The sequence below is a fragment of the Epinephelus lanceolatus genome, chromosome 24 (genome assembly GCF_041903045.1).
Source record: "Epinephelus lanceolatus isolate andai-2023 chromosome 24, ASM4190304v1, whole genome shotgun sequence".
In the NCBI taxonomy this organism is placed as follows: Eukaryota; Metazoa; Chordata; class Actinopteri; order Perciformes; family Serranidae; genus Epinephelus; species Epinephelus lanceolatus.
In genome coordinates, this window is record NC_135757.1 from 22,552,118 (window position 1) to 22,571,737 (window position 19,620).

A 19,620-nucleotide genomic window follows, 5' to 3' on the forward strand; every position below is an offset into this window, starting at 1 on the left:
AGGCATGAAGTTAAAGATGGAAAATGCTTTTCAACATTTTACACAAGATTAGTGTATTAATTATGTTTTGTACAATTTTAGAGTGAAAAAACGGAAAGGAGCACCATGCAAAATATTAGGCACCCCAGACATTTGAGCTCTCAGACAACTTGGTTAGGGCTATGGTTTTCAATTTACAAAAAAAACCCAACAGGAGTTCTGTGTCTCCTCAACCTGTAGTTACATTTATGGCGAGGTGCAGGCAGGCTGAGGTGTAGGGTATGCATCTACACAGAGCCTACAACAAATTTATAGTGTCAATTCAACACAGAAGTATAAATCTGGCCATGAATCTGGCTAACTGTACTTAAAGTAGGGATAGGCATGAATACTTGGGTACTCAAGAACTCAAATTGGACATCAATATTCGTTTTACGTATGCCGCCCAACCTCCCACATGTGAACATGCCAGCGCTGTGCCTAACCTATAGCCCCTTTTACACTGCCAGATTTTTGGCAAATGTTGGGCAATTTTGCCGGCAAGCTGTGAGCGTTTAGACACACAGAGCCGGATTGGCGAGTTGATCCAATTTCTTTCAATAAACATATTGGCGGAACCTTTTTGACTTGTGGGGGGAGCTGTTAATGACGCTGCACATGAGATCCACTGGCGGTGGATAAACAGGAAACGGCTGATAGCAGGAATGAGCAGCTAGTACTAGTGGCAAGAGGGAAACACAAACCTGACAGACACTACAGTAAAGATGAGCAACTGGGGAGACAAAGAATTGCGCGCCCTCCTTGTCCTCGCAAATGAAGAGGCCATTAATCGTCAAATGACAGGGATAGTGAAGGACGGGCCAACTTATGAGAGAATCGCCGAAGGACTGACCAGCCACGGCTTCCCTCAGAGCAAGGCTGTTTACGTCACACGCTGAGCTACACGTTTTGTTACTTGCTCACGCCCCCATTGCCCCAAAACAGGCATTGTGTATAAACAAAAGTAGGCAGGCAGCATTTTGCTGCACTCCCCGATTTTGTTTTTATACTGCCAATGCTGAACAATGACTGATTGGGCTTTCCTGCAAATTTGCACAATTAGTTTTGAGATTTGCCTTGTTAAGGATGCCTTTTTTCCCCCCAAAGTTTACTTTCACCTATCCAGCAAGGTAAGCATTGTAACAGTGTCCTGCATTATATTACAATATCAGCACTATACTACTGTTTAGGTTAGAGATTTATTTCTAAAAAAGAGTATACCTTTACTCGCCCCGCAAGGATGTGATCCCAGCAGCCACTGTGATAGCCAGCAGCAGAGATGTTACTGAGCATTACTGGGACATAAAGTGTAGTCTGAGTCTTAACCACAATCCTGAATCCTGCATCTGGTGCCTCCTTCTCTTTGCATGACAGCCTACCACAAATATAAATATCACGATGCAGAGAGAATCTGGTGACGGCCGTGCAGAGGCAGTGGGTTACTTAAACCTTAAATTTATGGTTTAATAGGCTAATTGAGGACTGGCTGTTCAATAAAAAAAGACAAATTTACGTCTCTATTTTAAAATTGTTTTTTTGTGAGTATCAAGTATTCTTATAATTTACTGAGAGTAAATATGGAAGTTATTTAAAATGCCTCTATACCAATTTACACCTATTTAAAATCTCTAACCTACTGGTACATGAACATGGATGTACAGTGACACCTTTTTAAATCTTATCTAAATTACAAGTGGGTCTACAAACTGTGAAGCCCTTGTTCTAGCTTGATTAAGTGATTTCAGGTACAGTGCATGTAGGAGGCTTTTACAAATTTGTGAAAACAAGCTCGCAGCTCTTTAGGGAGACTCCCATCATAGAGGCAAACTTGTGATGGGCAGATTTCTGGCACCATCAACATGTGCCTCTGTTTACAGACATGAGTGTAATAGACCACTATGTCATTAACCAGTCCATTGAACTGGCTAATAATATGACTTACATGAGGGAGGCCAAACCATTGGGTGCCAGTTAGGTTCTCCGTTGCTATCAATTTCACAGTGTGCGTTGTCAGCCGCTGTCATTTCTCCCCAAAGCAGACTTGGGATATAGGTAATATTTGCAGCACAAATTAGTTTTTTTCCCGAAAAGAAAACTCATTGGACTTGATTCAAATACAAGATGAGGATGTTTGCTTCCAGAAAGGCTGCACGTTGATTGGCAGGCAGCTGGATGTAAATCGACAGCAACGAGTGTACACCACGGGAAACTCAATTTAAAGAATTATTCAAATTATACCTATATTCCGTGATTGTTTGATTAACATTTGCAACAATCTTTTCCAAAACAAAACAAACTTATGTCTTTGCTGCTCCTCTGACAGTCGAGGAATCTGCAGGCTTATAGCTGCAGCTTTTGATTCTACATTAACACCACAGAGGCTCAGCCAGGAAATGCTCTCACATCCCCTAAAAACGTCATCCTGCTTAGTATCTTCTCTCCCAGTTTTTCTAATTGATTCCCTGTGGAGTTGTGCTGCACACTGGCATGACATCAGAGATTAGGAGGAGGGACTCTTTCTGCTCTGCTGGCTCCAACAATAAACATCCGCTCATGTCAACGGAAAGCAAACAAAAAAAAAGGTAACCAAGGAAAGAAGCACTGCTGAAAAGGTATATTTAGCAAGATTCAAATCAACAAGGCTGATTTGGGACTTTGATATTGGGTCATTCGTTACTGCAGGACACCCAGTAATCACAGAGCGAGGAGGGCGACAGACAAGGTTGACTGCTATCACAACAATCCAGTCCCCACATGCAACACACACACACACACACACACACACACACAGGTTTTCCAGATAATTGCAGAAGAAATCCAACAGAATGAACAGGGTCTGCCAGCCTGATAGGGTGATAAGGAATTACAGAAGTAATAAGAAAAGATGAGATGAAGAGTGCGCTGAAATAAACACTGCATCTTTTTCTTACAAGTTTGCTCAAGGATTACAACACCTTAGCGTGATTATGAAAATACTAATAATTAAATTATGACGCTAAAGCACCTTCTATCTATAATTTATAGGTGCCGGAGGAGTTTGAAACTGAATAAACAAGGCTCCATTCCCTCGTGAGAAAGATTCACAGCCATTATCTTTGATTAAAGATTTTCTAAGCCTCTTCTTTCCGGCCTGTAAAGATGGTTCTTCAAAAACTCTCAAACTGGATCAAATCAGAGTCCAAAGCACATGAGAGCATCTGATTAGAATATGCTTTTTATTTTTTTGCTTGTATTGGAGTATTTTTTTTTTTTTTTTAACCAATATATTAATTAGAACTCCAAGCAAAATTAATTTAATCCTTATCAAACCTCGTGGCCCGGCTTGTGTTTTGAAGCTGCCAGAATTGATATCATTAACTTCACATTTCATTTTCCTATTTCACATGTAATTTAGCATGCCATCTGGTACTGTAAGGAGGGTGATCCAGGGAATCACTTGGCACTCTGTCATGTTTGAAAATATACTATATCTGGCTTTGAAGAGAATTAAGATGCTTAACACTTTTAGGTCAGCCATCACTCCCCACAGTGCTACAATGTGGTCTGTTCTGTGGTGGGACAAATTCCCACATCCTTTACTTGAGGGTAAAAATGCCTGTACAGTACAATACTGTAAAAATACTCAATTAAAAGTCAGAGTCCTGCATTCAAATTCCTACCAAGGTAAAAGTACACTTTACAGAAGTATTACCCACAAAATATGCTCAGTGTCCAAAGTTAAAGTAGTTTTGCAAAAAAATATCCCCTGACTCAGAGTCAGCTGATTTGATGTTCAGTGGGAGGCTGTTCCAAAGCCGAGGAACATATCAGATATATATAACAGCTGACGGTTATCGTACCGTCTGTGATACAACGAAACAGCACGTTTTTTCCAAGACGGTTATCGTACCGTGAAAATCCCATACTGCAACCCTACATTAGGTATTCCCACACAAAGAGTTTAGGCTACTTGTTAGGGCTGGGTGATAATACGACTACGTATGATTTATTGATATATTTTCAGGCAAGATATCGATTTAGACAACACAGTTTAAAATAATAAAAATAAATAAAAATATTTAAATCATTTTGCAGCACTAGATTCATTTGAAAGGCCATGAAAAACGACTTTTTAACTCCCCCCGCAAAGATTTTTAATTGTTCCAAACTACAATGGATTTACACCTACTTGATACTTTTATAGTCATGTTATAGTTTTGTGTCCTGTGCTGCAAACCTTTAAACCTCTGTAGCTCCAGTGTTGTGTGCAAAAAGTTAGCATACGCCCCAGCTATTTATTCTATATCATTTTTCATTTACATGTTGTACAGCTGTATTCAAACAGGGAAAAATCCCTGTCTTTGCATTTTATTTTGATCACATCCTGTTTTTATAAACCTGCTTGTGACTCCTCAAATGTGGCTTTGAATTGCAACTGCAAACATGTAGCCCATTTAGTAGAAAATACTGAGATATTTATCATGTATCGGCAGTCAGCCTGAAAATACCGAGACATAGATTTGTGTCCATATTGCCCAGCCCTAGGATAGATAGTAGAATGCAGCTATAGTCACAAAATAACCATGTAAAATTCTAGCAGTGTTTGTTAAATTCCCTTGATATATCTTCTTATAGGGAAATTGGATATATTGCTACGTCTCTAGTAACATTATCTTCCTATTATGTTTTAAAATGTATCAAAATAGAACAATTAACATCCAAATCACCATATGAAACACTGTTAAACAGACAATCATCCTGCAGCTTTTGAGGCACATACATTCTCCACTGATACAGCAGTCGGAAATAATGACTGTTAGAGCAGTAATGGAAACATTTGTCACTGTAGCTCAAACAAATGCTGATAAATCTCAGCCGCCAACAGTGTGTGATGCCCAGAAGACCTAAAATTAGACTGTGGTGAAATCTACTCAGTTTACAGCTTCTCATGGAGAAGGGAAGCTCATCGTCTCATGCTTCAATACTGGAAAAAGTGTGGATTATTGCAATGGTGCCACAATGTGCCTCTTTAGCAAAGAGATTTAATACTTTATGCAATTAAGAGCGAAAAGAGAGGTGTGCCTTTGTCTTTAAAAACCTAAAATGGAAGCTAACTAGCATATTTACTTTTTTTCATTGTTTGGTTTAAGATTTATATGCCTAAAAGAAGTTTTAGAACCACTGCTCTACTCTTTGATTTTGTGAATCTTTTCATTTTGTACTCCAGAAAAGTAGAAGGTACCTAAAACGACAGTTCCCTTTTCCTTTATCTGTTCCTCTACAAATACAAAAAAAAAAAGATTATGGGGTGAACTGTCCCTTTAAATTGAACAAGTCCAACAGTAAATGTACTTTACAACTCTGGTTCTGTATATGTGTCACATCATAGCAGCTAACTGGTCTCCCCAATTTCTTATTCACATCACATCAACTCAGAGTGTCCAGAAATTCCCATCATATCTGTGCTATGTGTTCTGCACAGTGCACCACTGCGGCTCAAAGAAATGACTATTGGACTGATCTGCTGTTGGGGAAATGGACTCCAGAAGGTCAGTGGGCAATGCTTGTGCCAGAGGAGACATAGGGGTGGATGGGATATCCCCCCGCGTCCTGTCTGGCCCCGGCGAGATTACGAGCGATGTAATAGGATCGTCCATTTTCTGTAATAGAGCACAGAAAGGCTAAGCCCTGGCTTGGGTCTTACTTGCAGGCCAGATCACCATCAAGGCAAAAAAAAAAAAAAAAAAAAAAAATATATATATATATATATATATATATATATATATATATATGTAACCGGTCTCTCCTTGCTTGGAGGAAAGGAAGCTTAGCTGCCTTTAGACGTGAGCAAAGATACACGGCAGCAGAATGGGGCAACGCTTCCAAGCCACAAAAATCCCTACTGAGCTGTAATGAGAAGTGAATAGACTGGGATACCAAAAAGGCTTTGGCTGGATTTGTTTGTTCTACAGCATAGTGCATTTCATGTTGTTTAATTGGCTCATTTGCAAACTGATAATACACATTCAGAGATAATGGAGTGTCTGTATTGAAATGCATGACACGACTGCACTCAGTGAAAGGCTGCAACTGCTACAAATGATGTCTCCGGTTTTATTGACAAGTCAAACATTATGCTCCCAATCAGTCTCCTATGTCTGACATATTGAGGATAAATACTTTTTTAGTTTGCGTGAAAAGATTAAAAGAGTAATGCATTCATTATTTTGATAATGCCAAGCTTGTAGGTCTACGGCATTGTCGGGAGGCAGAACCCTTAATTTGGTCTCTTGTGGTGTTCCTCTTCCATCCTCAGCAAGTAATTCCTTTTCAGAGTTGCCCCCTTGAGTATATCTGAGAAAAGCCTTCAAAGGCTGTGAATTTGTATTGTCAATAGATGTTTTGTTTCAGCAGGGGAGTGTTTTTCAGAGGCAATTCCATCTGAAAAGATTTATTGATTGAATCATCCTGCTAAAGGGTGGCCCTCAGAAGCACAAACGAACCCACTGTTGGTGAGAATCTGATAGTCCCGCTCTCTTCCTCTCCTCCTTTCTCTTTACAGAGGCTACTCCAGGTTAAACCGACTTTGGCCGACTGTCACCCGTCTGCCGGGGTTGCTATAGCAACTGCATTTCATTCTTCAAACAAAATGCAAAGAAGTCAGGGAGTCAAATTCTCAGAGCCTTCGGAGGCGTTACCGGAGGACGGAGCATTCAGAAAAAATAAGATTCATGTGATTTCAATTCAGCGAGTCGGTTATCAAAACAGATAAACACCGTCGTCTGTTCTCTTTCCTCAGGCCTGGCATCGTAACCATCTGTTCTGACAACTCCTTAATGAATGCTCAGACACTGCAACTATAATCTGCCACTGTGGTGCTATGGTCTGGGGATGTTAATGAAACCTGAGGAGGGTGCAGGAGGAAAAAAAAAGTCCAAAGTTGACAGCTACATTAGCCACATCTAATCCATTCAATTCCCATTATTTCAAACAATGGGAGGCATAAACAATGCACCCGCATCCTGCAAGTGTTTCCCGCAGCTAAAGCTATTAGATGCCAAACGTCTGGAGGGGGAGAGTGACCGCGGGGGACACCGGAGGAAAGGTAATGAATACTGCATACTGCTGATGACGAAAGAGAAGCTCTTTAGAGGAGGAGGGGAACTCTTTGAAAGCAACGCCGTAATGTGTGTTTATCTGCGAGCAAGGCCAGATCTCTAAAGGAGCCCTGATTAGTGGCACAGTCAGTCACTGTCACCTGGCAACCATGGGTCTTGATGTTCGTGTTTTTTTCATGGCCCTCTTAGTGATAATTATCTTATTGCGACATCAAGCACTCTCTACAGCGACGTGTGTATGGATACATTTAAAAATAACATGCTTCCTCTGGCTTCAAGGCCCCGCAGTGGGGCATAAAGGGAAGAGTGAATTATTCTGAGAAAATACATTTTTTCATGCTTGAAAAATACAGAGTTGTGCATTATGCATCAGAAAATCAAATCTCCCACTCCGAGTCAGACAGCAGCTCTTCAGTGTCCAGCCCGGTTGACCGCCCGCGCCCACTCAGGCCGAGCTCTCTTTTGCCTTTGCACCGAGACAATTGGCCTCTGTAATTAAAAAAGGAGCCTCTGTCAATTATTGCTGTACTGTATATTCTGTGCGGGTTATATGAGGTCTCTGCTGCATAAATGAGATGTCTAACTTTTAAACAAGGTTGTTAAAGAAGTAGCATTGTTAAACAACTCATTCATTTGTTTTCTTTTAATTTGGGCAAAACTATGCAGGGTAGCACTTTATTTAGACACTCCGCCTACAGAGAGTTTAAAGACTATTGGTAACACTTCAACAGCTTATTAGTTGAGAGTCAATAATTCATAGTGGGATTGTCAAGACAATCGTTTAGTTTGAGAAAAAAGCACCAAATTTAGTACATATAGAGCTTAATAAATGCAGAGGACATCTGGATATTGGAGCACCACAGATTGGCATTGTGATGACCATGGCAGCAGAATATATTAATATATAGGTATTTTTAGTGTATGATGTTAATTATGCAACTTTTTGGGTTTCCTATTGCTACGCTGGGTGTAATGTTGACTTGTCTGTGTACAATGTTGTATGTTGTATTTCTGTGGCTGCAGTATGGGTGTAGGGCCCATGATAATTTTCCTACTCTGTGTCAAAAATTCTGAAAACAAGCTATACTCTTTCTCCATTACTGTAGGTATTGGGGTTGCAATTGTTCAGAACCTGAGTGACATGTACACCTACAAGTTCTAGTCTGCTGTTAAGTGCCTGAAGAGGATAGATTGATCGATTTGATTTTTATCTTTTGTCATGCACACACAGGGTGCCCAACCCTAAGGGCTTTACAAGACATCATTAGACATCATTACAATGAACCTGCAGTGATCAATCCAAAGTGCATGCTATTTTACTGTTCAGTTATAAATAAAATTGTTACAAATAAACTTGTTCAGAAGAATAAACATTAAAATAGTATATGAAATGCACTGATTTTGAAATTCTGGGCCGATACTGATAGCAATGTTTAAAATAATACTTTGGCCGATAGCCGATACCGATGTTTTTATGTTGTTTTTTCTTTTGTTGTTATTCTTCTTTTGTTCCAGAGGAACACAGAAATCTACACTATAAAAAATAATGAACAGTTTTAAAGTAATTCAGTCCTTTAACATAACCTTCTTTCAAATTTTTATATTGCTGTGAAAACATCAACAAATTTTCTCCTTCAAACAGCTAGATTTATTCAAGTTTCTCATCAAAAGCTACAATTTACAAGATTACATTGAACACATAATGAGAGCTTTATATTTTACCTTTGCCAAATACATTTTTTTTTTTTTACTGAATAGAGCTTGAACCATAGGATTGTAAATCAATGCAACCTCCATGAGCTGGCTGCTTAGAGGTAACACTATATAGCTGCTAACTGCTAACAGCTAACTTAACTACTCTCCTCCTGCTGATTTCATGTTCTTTCTCTCCACATCCACTCCTCTCAGTAGTGCAGTGGTAGTTGAGTGGGCACCAAAGAGCTTTTGTTGTTTTGACATGATAACAGTACAGTGTGTCTCGGGGTTCACGTGATGTCAGATAACTGGCCCATCTCCCCCAGGGACCAGGTAAAGTGTAACCCAGGTGAAAACCAGGTTAACGAAGTTAAAAGGGTAATAGATTGTGATTATGAATCTTTTCATTTACACAAAAGAAATGCACAAAGTGACATGTGAATGTAGATCAATATATATGGGTTGAATGTGTAAAATCTGAGGTGTACTTGAAGGCAGCTTATCAACCACATATCATACGAACAGTCAACAGCCAATCAGATGCCAAGTTCAGTCTATTGTAGGAAGTGACCTTGCGCGCAGTAGTTTTCTCTTTCCTTTCTGCCTTGGACGTCGCAGCGAGAAGCCACGCACGCGTGCAGAAGCTCCCAGATATTGAAGATATTTCTCCTCATTAAACTAACTTAGTCTGAGGTATACAGCCTGTGTTTAATCCGATGCGGGAGGAGTCCGACGCTGATTTGAGGCTGCATAAAACGTTAATCACGTCGGTAAGATGAAAGCTTCCTTCATTGTTTAGCGACTTGCTAATTGCACACTGCTAGCTCTGTGCTACATGTTGCTAACAGCTAGTACTAATGTTTACACAGGCATATGCTCTCTCATCTGCAGAGAGCCTGAACCTTGACGTCGCTTGGTAGTGGAGCGCACGAGAAACCAGTGAGATATCTTTTGGCTGTTGACATGTTAGTTGCTGCTGCTGTTCACTAATGCTGTTCACTAATGTTTTATTTAATCTCCATTACTTGGTTAAGCATTGAGTGTTTATTTGAGTCATGAAAGCACCTTGGTATGTGTATTAGCATGCTAAAATGCACATTTCTTATTTGTTTCAGCCACATAGCTATTTTGTGCAGATGTGTTAAATGTTTTAAGAGAGAAAGTCAATGTAAAATGGTATATTTTACTCAGACAAAACAAACAGAAATTTATTCATGTGTAGAGTGTAAATCATTTTACTCTATATGTTTCTACATTAGGAAATTTGTCAAGCAGTATTTTTGTACTGATGAAAGTGCATTATAAGATTTAGGTTACTGTTATTGTTAGATGTATTTGCCAGATTTATGGTGTTTACACAACCAATGAAACTGGTTCTGAGAAATACAGAAAATACTTACAAAAGTGGTGAAATGTATTGGTTTAATGTTTAATATATGAGATGTTATTCTCTATTGCCACTAACTAAGCTTAAGCAGTTTAATACTAATCTCATGTTTATTTTTACTGTCAAAATGTGATGAACACATATTCTGTTCGGATAAAACAATTCTACTGTAATTTCATTTGAGAATTTTGAAGTTGAATTACTAGAGTAATTTTCATACACGTTTGCATTCAGCAGCACTTAAATGATATTATAATCTGGTATTATGTTGTACAACAAAAGAGAGAAACATAAGAGAAATACTGAAAAGATGCCAGTCATAGAATAAATCAGAACAGACTATAAGCCTGTGTTTTTAAATGCAGGTCAGGTCTTTAAGTTGAGTGAGAAGATCCATGAAGACGGTCCAGAAGATTCCAGTAGATTCCAGTAGATGGCGAGCCACCCAGCTTGATCCCAGGACCAGCGTCTACATTTCCGCTGAAATTGCAGATGAACTATCTGCTTTGTGGTAGGATTGTGCCAGTCACCTGGATTGGTACTGACTCAAACTAACAAAATATTAGAAAGAGTGCACTCCAACGATACTTTAGATCCTGTGGATTCCTGACGTTTTTGAACTCACAGATCAAAATCCAATTGATCTGAACTGACTTGGACATTGACCAGATACTGACTTCCAAAGTGGAAAACTCCCACAAAGACACTTTATTTTCTTTAAAGGGGCCCAGTTTGTTATTTTTCATATAAATGTATTGTTGTGTGTTATATTGTATAGTTGTCTAAATTGCACAGTAAAGTTGCAGTTTACTGCCATGTCTTGTGTTGTGGTAATTATTACACTCTAACCTTGCTCCTTACGAACCTAGAGATACCTGTATATTACAGGATTGGGTTACATGGTTACATTTGCTATGTAGTTATGTTGCTGTGGCCCATGTTATAGTTAAAATAATAGTAGTAATAGTATTAGTAAAAAATTGTAAAAGATAAAAATTTTGATATATTTTTTTTTTTAAATGAAATTGTCCTTAGCATTTGCCTATACTAGCTAGTAGTGATAGCCAAATGAAGCCTCATGAAGCATTTTCTTTATTTTCTGAGCCCACTAGATGGCACTCATGGCTTAAAGAGAGAGGCTCAAAGAATGGCAATTCAGTGTGCTTTCAGCCTTTTGATGAACAAAAAGCGCCATCTAGTGGGCTCAGAAAATAAAGAAAATGCTTCATGAGGCTTCATTTGGCCATCACTACTAGCTACTGTATGCCATAGGTCGACACTGAGTCCCCAAAGAATAAAACTCTGCCCTCTATCCCAGGCCTGGCAAACAAATTCTGCCACATAAAAAGATTCCCCTTTTAAAACATAACTTAAATTCTTCATGATTTTTAAAACGTAAAATGAACCTCAATCTCAATTTCACCTATGTTACACAACAAATAAAGACTATCCTCCTCTGGGGTAGCATTAAAGCTCCCAGTCTCTAATGCTAATGTTCCTGAGTACTAATGCACACATAGAGATCTCTGTCTTTTATTTAAATTATATTTTACATGAGGTTCCACACTAACCATTCTTTATGAGACAGGAAGTTTGTAATTTTGGTGTATACCACATATCAACAGAACATTGTTCTTTAAACATGAGAAGCATTTTACTCCTAATCTCTGAATATCCCAAAGTGACCTATTATCAAAAAATTAAAAAAAACAAGTTATTCAAACATATAAGGATTTAAATAAGGATTTCAGGGAGAAGAACACCACCAGCACAGAAGAACAACAACAAGACGTGGAAGATGGTGACAAATGCTGTAGCGACAGCTCCGCCTTGACTCATTGAAAAGAAAAGTGTTTCTTCCTGAACCCAGTGTATTTTTTCGATTTTTTGCAATGGGAGCAGCCTCGTCTGCTGGCATTAAATATATATATATATATATATATATATATATATATATATAGCATTTATTTTGTGGTGAGTGCTGGACTTCAGGTCCTTCTTTCTGGTTGAGACTGATGTTTAGCTTTGGGTAAGGCCTTGTCCACATGGACATAGGTATTTTAGTAAATGGCATTTTCCCTCCCCAGTTCTCAAAACAATCCCCGGCCATACACACTGTAATAAAATATAATCTCTGCCCAAAGAAAACACAAAAGTATAATTGAACTGCTGTCAACAGCATGCCAAACCAAAAGGGGCAACATAATCCTAAATCATAAACCATGCTTAGAAGAAAAATAAGAAGATTCTGGCCATCAGAGGCCTAAAAATAACTTTTACAAGATGACTACCTGGAGCAGTGATCTTAATAGGGCATTCTGGCACCTCAATGAACATATAAAAGGTCCTAGTCAATACATAATGTGTTCAGAAAAAGGAACGAAAAAAATCCGACTTCTGTGGCAGCTGCAGGCCTGTAAAAACTCTGACCAATCCCTGTCATTTGGTGCAAATGGAAAGAACCAATCAGATGCCTTCATGTCTCGTCCTGCCCGAGTCCCCCTCTGTCCCTCCCTCCCTCCTCCCTGCATGCACTCATCACGTGTCACCGTTGCCGGAAATATTCAACACACTCCTCAGCAGAAATACCGAGTTAGCAGGAGTTTGCCGAACAATGGCAGAGAAAATGCAGCCAAAAGTAGGCTACCACTTCCAGCATTACTTGTAACGGCTCACCCCGCTAAACAGGCTGAGAAAAGAAAGTCGGAGGCAGAAAAGACTGTGACGAAAAAGGCTTTGGATAAAGCGAGAGGACAAACCATAGTCAACATCAGTGCAGCTTTTGAACGGTGGAGACAACTGAGCTAGCTGAAGGGCCTGAAAAGTGATGCAGAGGTTGCTGTCTTTCTGTTGGACAGGTAATTATTTGTTTGCTCTGGGGGGATTTGTTATTTTACTCGGCTCTCCTCTGCCCTGCTGACTTCTACTGCAGGATGCGCGTTCAAGTTTGTGGAGCCGTGGCTTTGGACAGAGCACTGACGGGAGGGGGAGGAGGGGGTGGAGCTTAGAGGAGGTGCCGCTTTCATATCTTGCTAGCTCTCCAACATTACCAACTATAGCTTTAAGTGACAAACGCTAGCTATATGTCGTTAATGTCATTTAACCATTACACTTGATACAGGGTTCATACAGGTGCTTAAAATCTTTGAAAATGCTGTAATTTTAATGCTGTATTTTCAGGGTCTGAAAAGTGCTTGAATTTTAGTTTAAATATTTGAAAGGGCTTTTGAAGTGCTTGAATTGGACCTAGTAAAATGTGTACAAACCCTGCAAATAGCCCTGACTTTATTTCAATATGAAAATGTTTTGTCATTAAACATCAAAACCATATTGAGAAGCCAAAGTGGATAGATGGACAGATATAGCATTATTTATCCAAGCTATAGCATTAACTAGAATTGTCTTATTAACTAAAATTAAATAGCTATTGTTGCTTTGATCATTTACTGCCATTACAGGAAATGCTGCCTCGTTTGTGACACCTCACAAAGGAGATAATTGCGCACACCCTGACATTACAAGCCCAAATGTCAGTTTTCCCTGTTTCCACGTCAAAGGGGGTTTCTGAAAATCTGCATCCTGAAGAAAGTTTTACAAGAGGTCCATTTTAGTGACCTAAAACACAGTTTGAGTGTGGAGTAAAGTGTGATCTGTGTGGACAAGACCAAAGAATCTCCAGGCACCTCATGATTTGATTACGATTCAGAGGGTAACAATTCAATAATAAAATGATTATCGATGCGTCACAATGCAATTGTTTGATTTCAATGCATGATTTATTTTTCTATTTATTTGTAAATATAGCATACAGTATTTTGGGTGATCCATAATTAAATAAACAGATTATTTTACTTGCATACAGTGTGGCTCTTGTCCAAGTCCCATTCCCTTGCACCCTACCTCCATACCTTCACTTTTGAACCAGAAGGTGCCAGTCGGATTGTACCCATCTGCAGATGCTCATGCTGGTCCATTGTGGGGATATACACATACACCGATCAGCCAAGACATGGTAGGGAAAGTGAATAACATTGATCATCTTGTTACAGTGCAATGTTCTGCTGGAAAACCTTGGTTCCTGGCATTCGTGCGGATGCTACTTGATGTGTTCCACCCAACTGAACACCATTGCAGACAAAAATAAACTCCCTCATGGCAATGGCACTTATCGATGGCAGTGGCCCTCCATCAAGACAATGCACCATGCCACATCACAAAAACTGCTTAGGCATGACCCAAGGAACAGGACAAAGAGCTCAAGGCATTGACCTGACCTCCAAATACCCCAGATCCCAACCTGATTGAACATTTGAGGGACGTGCTTGTACCCCAGAGGTACCCCCAATCCATGGTGGATGCTCCTTGGACCGGACTTGGCTCTGACCTGTTAAGGCATGGGCACAGGACCTATTGAGGGTGTCCCTTGGTGTCTGGCTTTTGAGTCCTGTGAGTTGCGAGGTGGGGTACCAGCATGTCCCACAGATGTTTGATCAGATTGGGATCTGAGGAAGGCCAGGTTGATGCCTTGAGCTCTTTGTCACATTCCTGAGGCCGCTTTTGTGGTATGGCATGGCGCATTGTCCATATTATGAACAAACATTTACATAATCAATTATTGACATTTGTGAATTGATGCCGAATAGTCCACGTCCGCATCACGATGCATCCGAGAATTCTTTCCCCTACCCCTACCAAAGACACTGCACTTGTCATTGTCACTTTTTACCCAGCTGTCCAATCACAGTGAAAGAGGGGCGGGACAAATAGCCTGCCACAAAGACCAACCATCACATCCTACATGTACAAGTGCTGAACAACAACAGTGGAGGAGAAATGTGTTAAAATACTGTACTGTATATATTAGTATATGTACATTCACTTACGGTCACTTCCTTGGCAGCTCACAAGAAGCAGATGGGATTAAACTGTTTAAATTAATAGTAATAATAATAGTTCATGCTGGAATCACAGTTCTTCTATCACACCATCCTGAGGTTGGTATATTTGGCTTTCACACCATCGAACAGCAACAGAGTCCACTTGACAGTTTTCACACCAGCCTACCCCGCAGTAAATAACCCAGCAAACACACCAAAGTAAGTCTGAACCATGTGTGAGAGCACCCTTTGTCTCCTGCATCAGGTCCGCTCGGTGCATGCATTGTTTCCTGTAAATCCTCTGCAGGTGGATCAGCAATTTGAATCCTATTTGACAAGAATTTTTGCTTGCAGCCAGATCTCAGGGATAGAGTTTGCTCAGTTGTCATGGAGATGGTTTAGTTGTCACTTGACCTAAGTGATCATTTCTGGATATATACATATTTTTTTGTTAAACTATCATTTACAAGTTCAAGAATGAACCATTAGTGCAATTTAAACAGCCCAATTGCCAGAAAAAATGTTGGCATTATATCTCTCTGAAAACCACGGACACGCAACATTTGTACATTATTTTGTAGTGGATAAGTTGAAACCTTAAGCTTCTTAACTTTTTAACAATGCTGTGGTTAACGTGTGTTTAATTTAGGCCCAAAAAACACTTTGTTATGGTTGGAAAAATATCATATTTTTACTTGAAATAGCTGCTTTTTTTGTACTATCCCAGCAGGAAACACAGCAATGTCTTGGTAAAAAAACAACTGCTTTTTTTGCACAATCTCAGCAGGAAATGTAGTGATGTGTCAGTTAAAAACAACACTTTTGTTGCACTATCCCGGCAGGAAACGCAGTGAAGTCTTGGTAAAAAACAACCCCTTTGTGGCCATCTTGCCTAGATGTCCCTCCGTCTCCACATGACAAAGTCAGCTCATGATCAGAACTACATCACTTTAGAAAAGTTGATATCACACATATAAATCATACAAATGCAACATATTTGTGGTCTGCAAAAACACACAATGCCAGCATTTTCTTCTGGCGACTGGGCTGAATTTAAAGTCTGTGCAGGGAGGTTGAAATCTCCTCCCCAGTTCTCAAAACAATCCCCGGCCACACACACTGTAATAAAATATAATCTCTGACGGGAGGGGGAGGAGGGGGTGGAGCTTAGAGGAGGTGCTGCTTGAAATCCTCTAGTAATAATGAAACTGCTACTGAATATAAAGAAGCATTTACAGAACGCAGATACACTGAATGGCTTTTGCTGAAAAAATGCAGGCCATAAAAAAGATCAAATCGGGGTTGATACAAAGAACATCTTAATGATTTTAACTTCAAACATGCAGTGATAAAATTTAAATTCCTAGCAATCCATTGCGTTCCTCTCTGTGGGGCTGCAAAGTGCAGTATCTGTATGCTCAGTACAGTATGTTGCCTAGAAGTTATCAAAAGTCTGGAACTGTGATTGATGAAGTGCAACAAAATTAAATAATTACCAAAAACCTGCTGAGCGCTACCCTACAACAAGCAGACATCTCATCATAGAGTATAAAGTACATATATTATGGTGGTGCCTTGTAGAGAAGACAAAAAGGAATCCCTCAGGGGTTGTTACTGACACAAAGGAAGCCTATTCCCTCATTTACATACAGTAGTCTCTGTCAAAGCTGCCTCACTGCCCCTATGTATCCGATGGTGTGTCAGTTTTTCTCATCTAATTATGTGCTTTTTGGTTGAATCCTATGAATTAACCATCTAATTAAATACAAATGACTGACTGGTAACAGGAATCAGAAGCTTTTAATATTTTTTATTTATTAGGCTGGTAAAAAGACGAGCAAAGAGAGAGGAAATCATGTTAGGAGCTTTGGCAAAATGAACTCGCCACAGGGTGCTCCGTTTTCCAAAACTGGTTGTTGACCTCCATCTTTCCAGGAGCGAGTGAGTAACAAGCTCCCAGGAGAAGAGCACCTGAAAGTATTTTTGTTTAATGTTAGTCTTTTATCTTCAGAGCAAAGAAGAGGGGTGGATTCTGTATCTTTTGTTTTGGTTCTTCATTAATTTGCAACAGTGTGTGCTTTAAAAGAGAAATCAGTTGCTCTTTGAACTGTCTGATACATCCAAAATATTTTCATTTTTGCTAATGTTTTGTGTTCCCCTGTGTCCACCGAGGCACTACTTACGTTCTCTCTGTGTATGAAGACTGCACTGTGCTCATTTAGAGTCCACGACTCTTTAAAAAGCTACTTGTAGTTGCAGGCATACACATTCAAACATCCTGGGGTGCACATGAATGCCTCGTTTTCAAGTGCAAAAGTCTTGACGTGACACAGTTTAAAAACCTGATATCTCCACAAATTGCTGAGTTTTCAGTAAATTAACAATTGTCATTTGTAACTGTGGTTACAAGGTTTGTTTTGGTCTTGTTTTAACTGTTTCCACCAAACACTTTTGGTATGGTATACCTTTGGAACCAAAAGTAACCCTTCAAACATGGTACTAGACCCTAGGTCTGTTTAGTGTTTCCATCACAAACAGTACTCTTTCATGTGGGCTGGGTTGTTGTCACCCACTGCTACGTCCAGCTATCACTGTGTTTCTTTCAGAACAAAATAAAACAGGCTGCAGTGAGAGTCTCTCTTAATGGGATATTTCAAAAATAGTGGGTCTGAGCAGGCAAGCTCAGGGGATTAGTGTTGCAGGAGCCCACAGGAACAGCACTCCACAATACTTTTTTTCCCTCAGAGTGAGGATTGAGTGAGGAAGTTATGTCATCCAAGAGAGACAACAAAAACTAAAGTTGTTCTATTGAAATTTAAGGTGTGTTGATGGATTCATGTTGTCAACTCATGCATTCACTAACAATACAAGTAAATGTTCCACCTTAAAAGTTGCCAGCAGGCGACCCAGTGAATTAATTTATGTTTTTTCAAACTATAGCTGCTGCAAGAGGCAGCAAAACATCCTTTTATTTCATAGTTATTGCTTACTAATGTAAAACTTGTTATGGTATGAACAGTGGTGACAAAACCAGCCACAACTCAGCCCTGAGCAGAGTGACCATCTAATATTGACCAATCAACAGACTGCAATGTTCACAGCTCCACCTTTTAATACCATATCTGTGTGTTAGGTACCCCAACAGAGGGGTGACCAAAAATGGGGAAAGTATGGAATGGTTCCATTGGTACCATCCACAACTTTTCACAGTGGAAACATAAAGCGTACCAAACTGAAGTGAACTGTCTGTACTGCTTGGTGGAGATAGGGTCAAACTGTTTTCCTGGAAGAGTTTTCTAAATTCCTCAAGGTGCAGCTTGTGTGGCATAAACTGCTATGACTATTGAACGCACTGAGCAATTACAGACAAAAGATCCTGCAAAATTTAACGGCGCTAAGCAACATGATACATTTAAATGGCCTTATCTCAGAGGTGTTGTTAGCATTCTTTACCATAAGTCACTTTTATTGTACAGAGTGGTCCACATTAGATTTGGTTTACAGTGCTGATAGCATCCTTATTGTTTTATTACTCTACTGTTCATGCTGCTATTTAGTGTTTGACTATGGCCATTATATGTTTACTATATGTTTATATTAGTCTTTATAACAGGGTCATGCATTCATACAAATAAACTCCCACATGACAAACAACGCTCCCACGTAATTATATATTGTTATAAGACTAAGAATGGCAATGCATTAGAAATAACTGATTCAATAATGTCCTAAGATCTTGTAATGATGTCAAATGGACTATATTAATTGCATAGAACAGAAAAGAGGATGAACCACAAGGCGAAGAAGAAAAACAGTCAGCTATCCCTTTAATGAGGGATGCTAATTCCCTCATGAACTGTTAAAGAGGCTAGGCTTCCCATTAGGAAACGTACTTTGAACTCTGGATGTCAGATTGCGTCAGATAATACATGATAAACAATTAAGGATAGTCAAGGCGCACAGAGCACGGCCAAAGAAAAGATCATTAAGTAAAAAGTTTGTCCATAACAAGAATACTCAGTGAATATTAAGATAACTGCCTGATATTGTCATCATTAGGGCATACATGTTTTAACCACTGCTGTCTCAGTGTGGTTGAAATGGCAATTAAGTATTACATTTTTAACCTTGAGTTGCATGTAATTGTGCACAAACCATCCTTGTACAAAGCCCAAATACTGCTGGGCAGGATTTTGGGATTCTTTAAAAGCCATGACCATGATAAGCCAACCAAACTTTATAAACATGTCTATAAAAAGATAAAAATAAATAGGAATTCAGAGGATTATGCACTCTTGGCACATCTCTACAATCTTCCTATTCTATGTTAAGAACTCATGTACAACAACAAACAGAGGCTGAAACATAGGGCTAAAAAATTAAGCCAATGAGCGAACTGACCAATCAGAGCAGACTTGGGCTGATGGGGAGGCAGGACATATGCCCAAACACAGTTTCAGACAGAGGTGCTGCAGCAATGAGCAGTACAAGGCGTGTAGCCTTGCCTACTGGATGCGTTTCTGGAGCGCCGCGCTGTGTAGCGGAG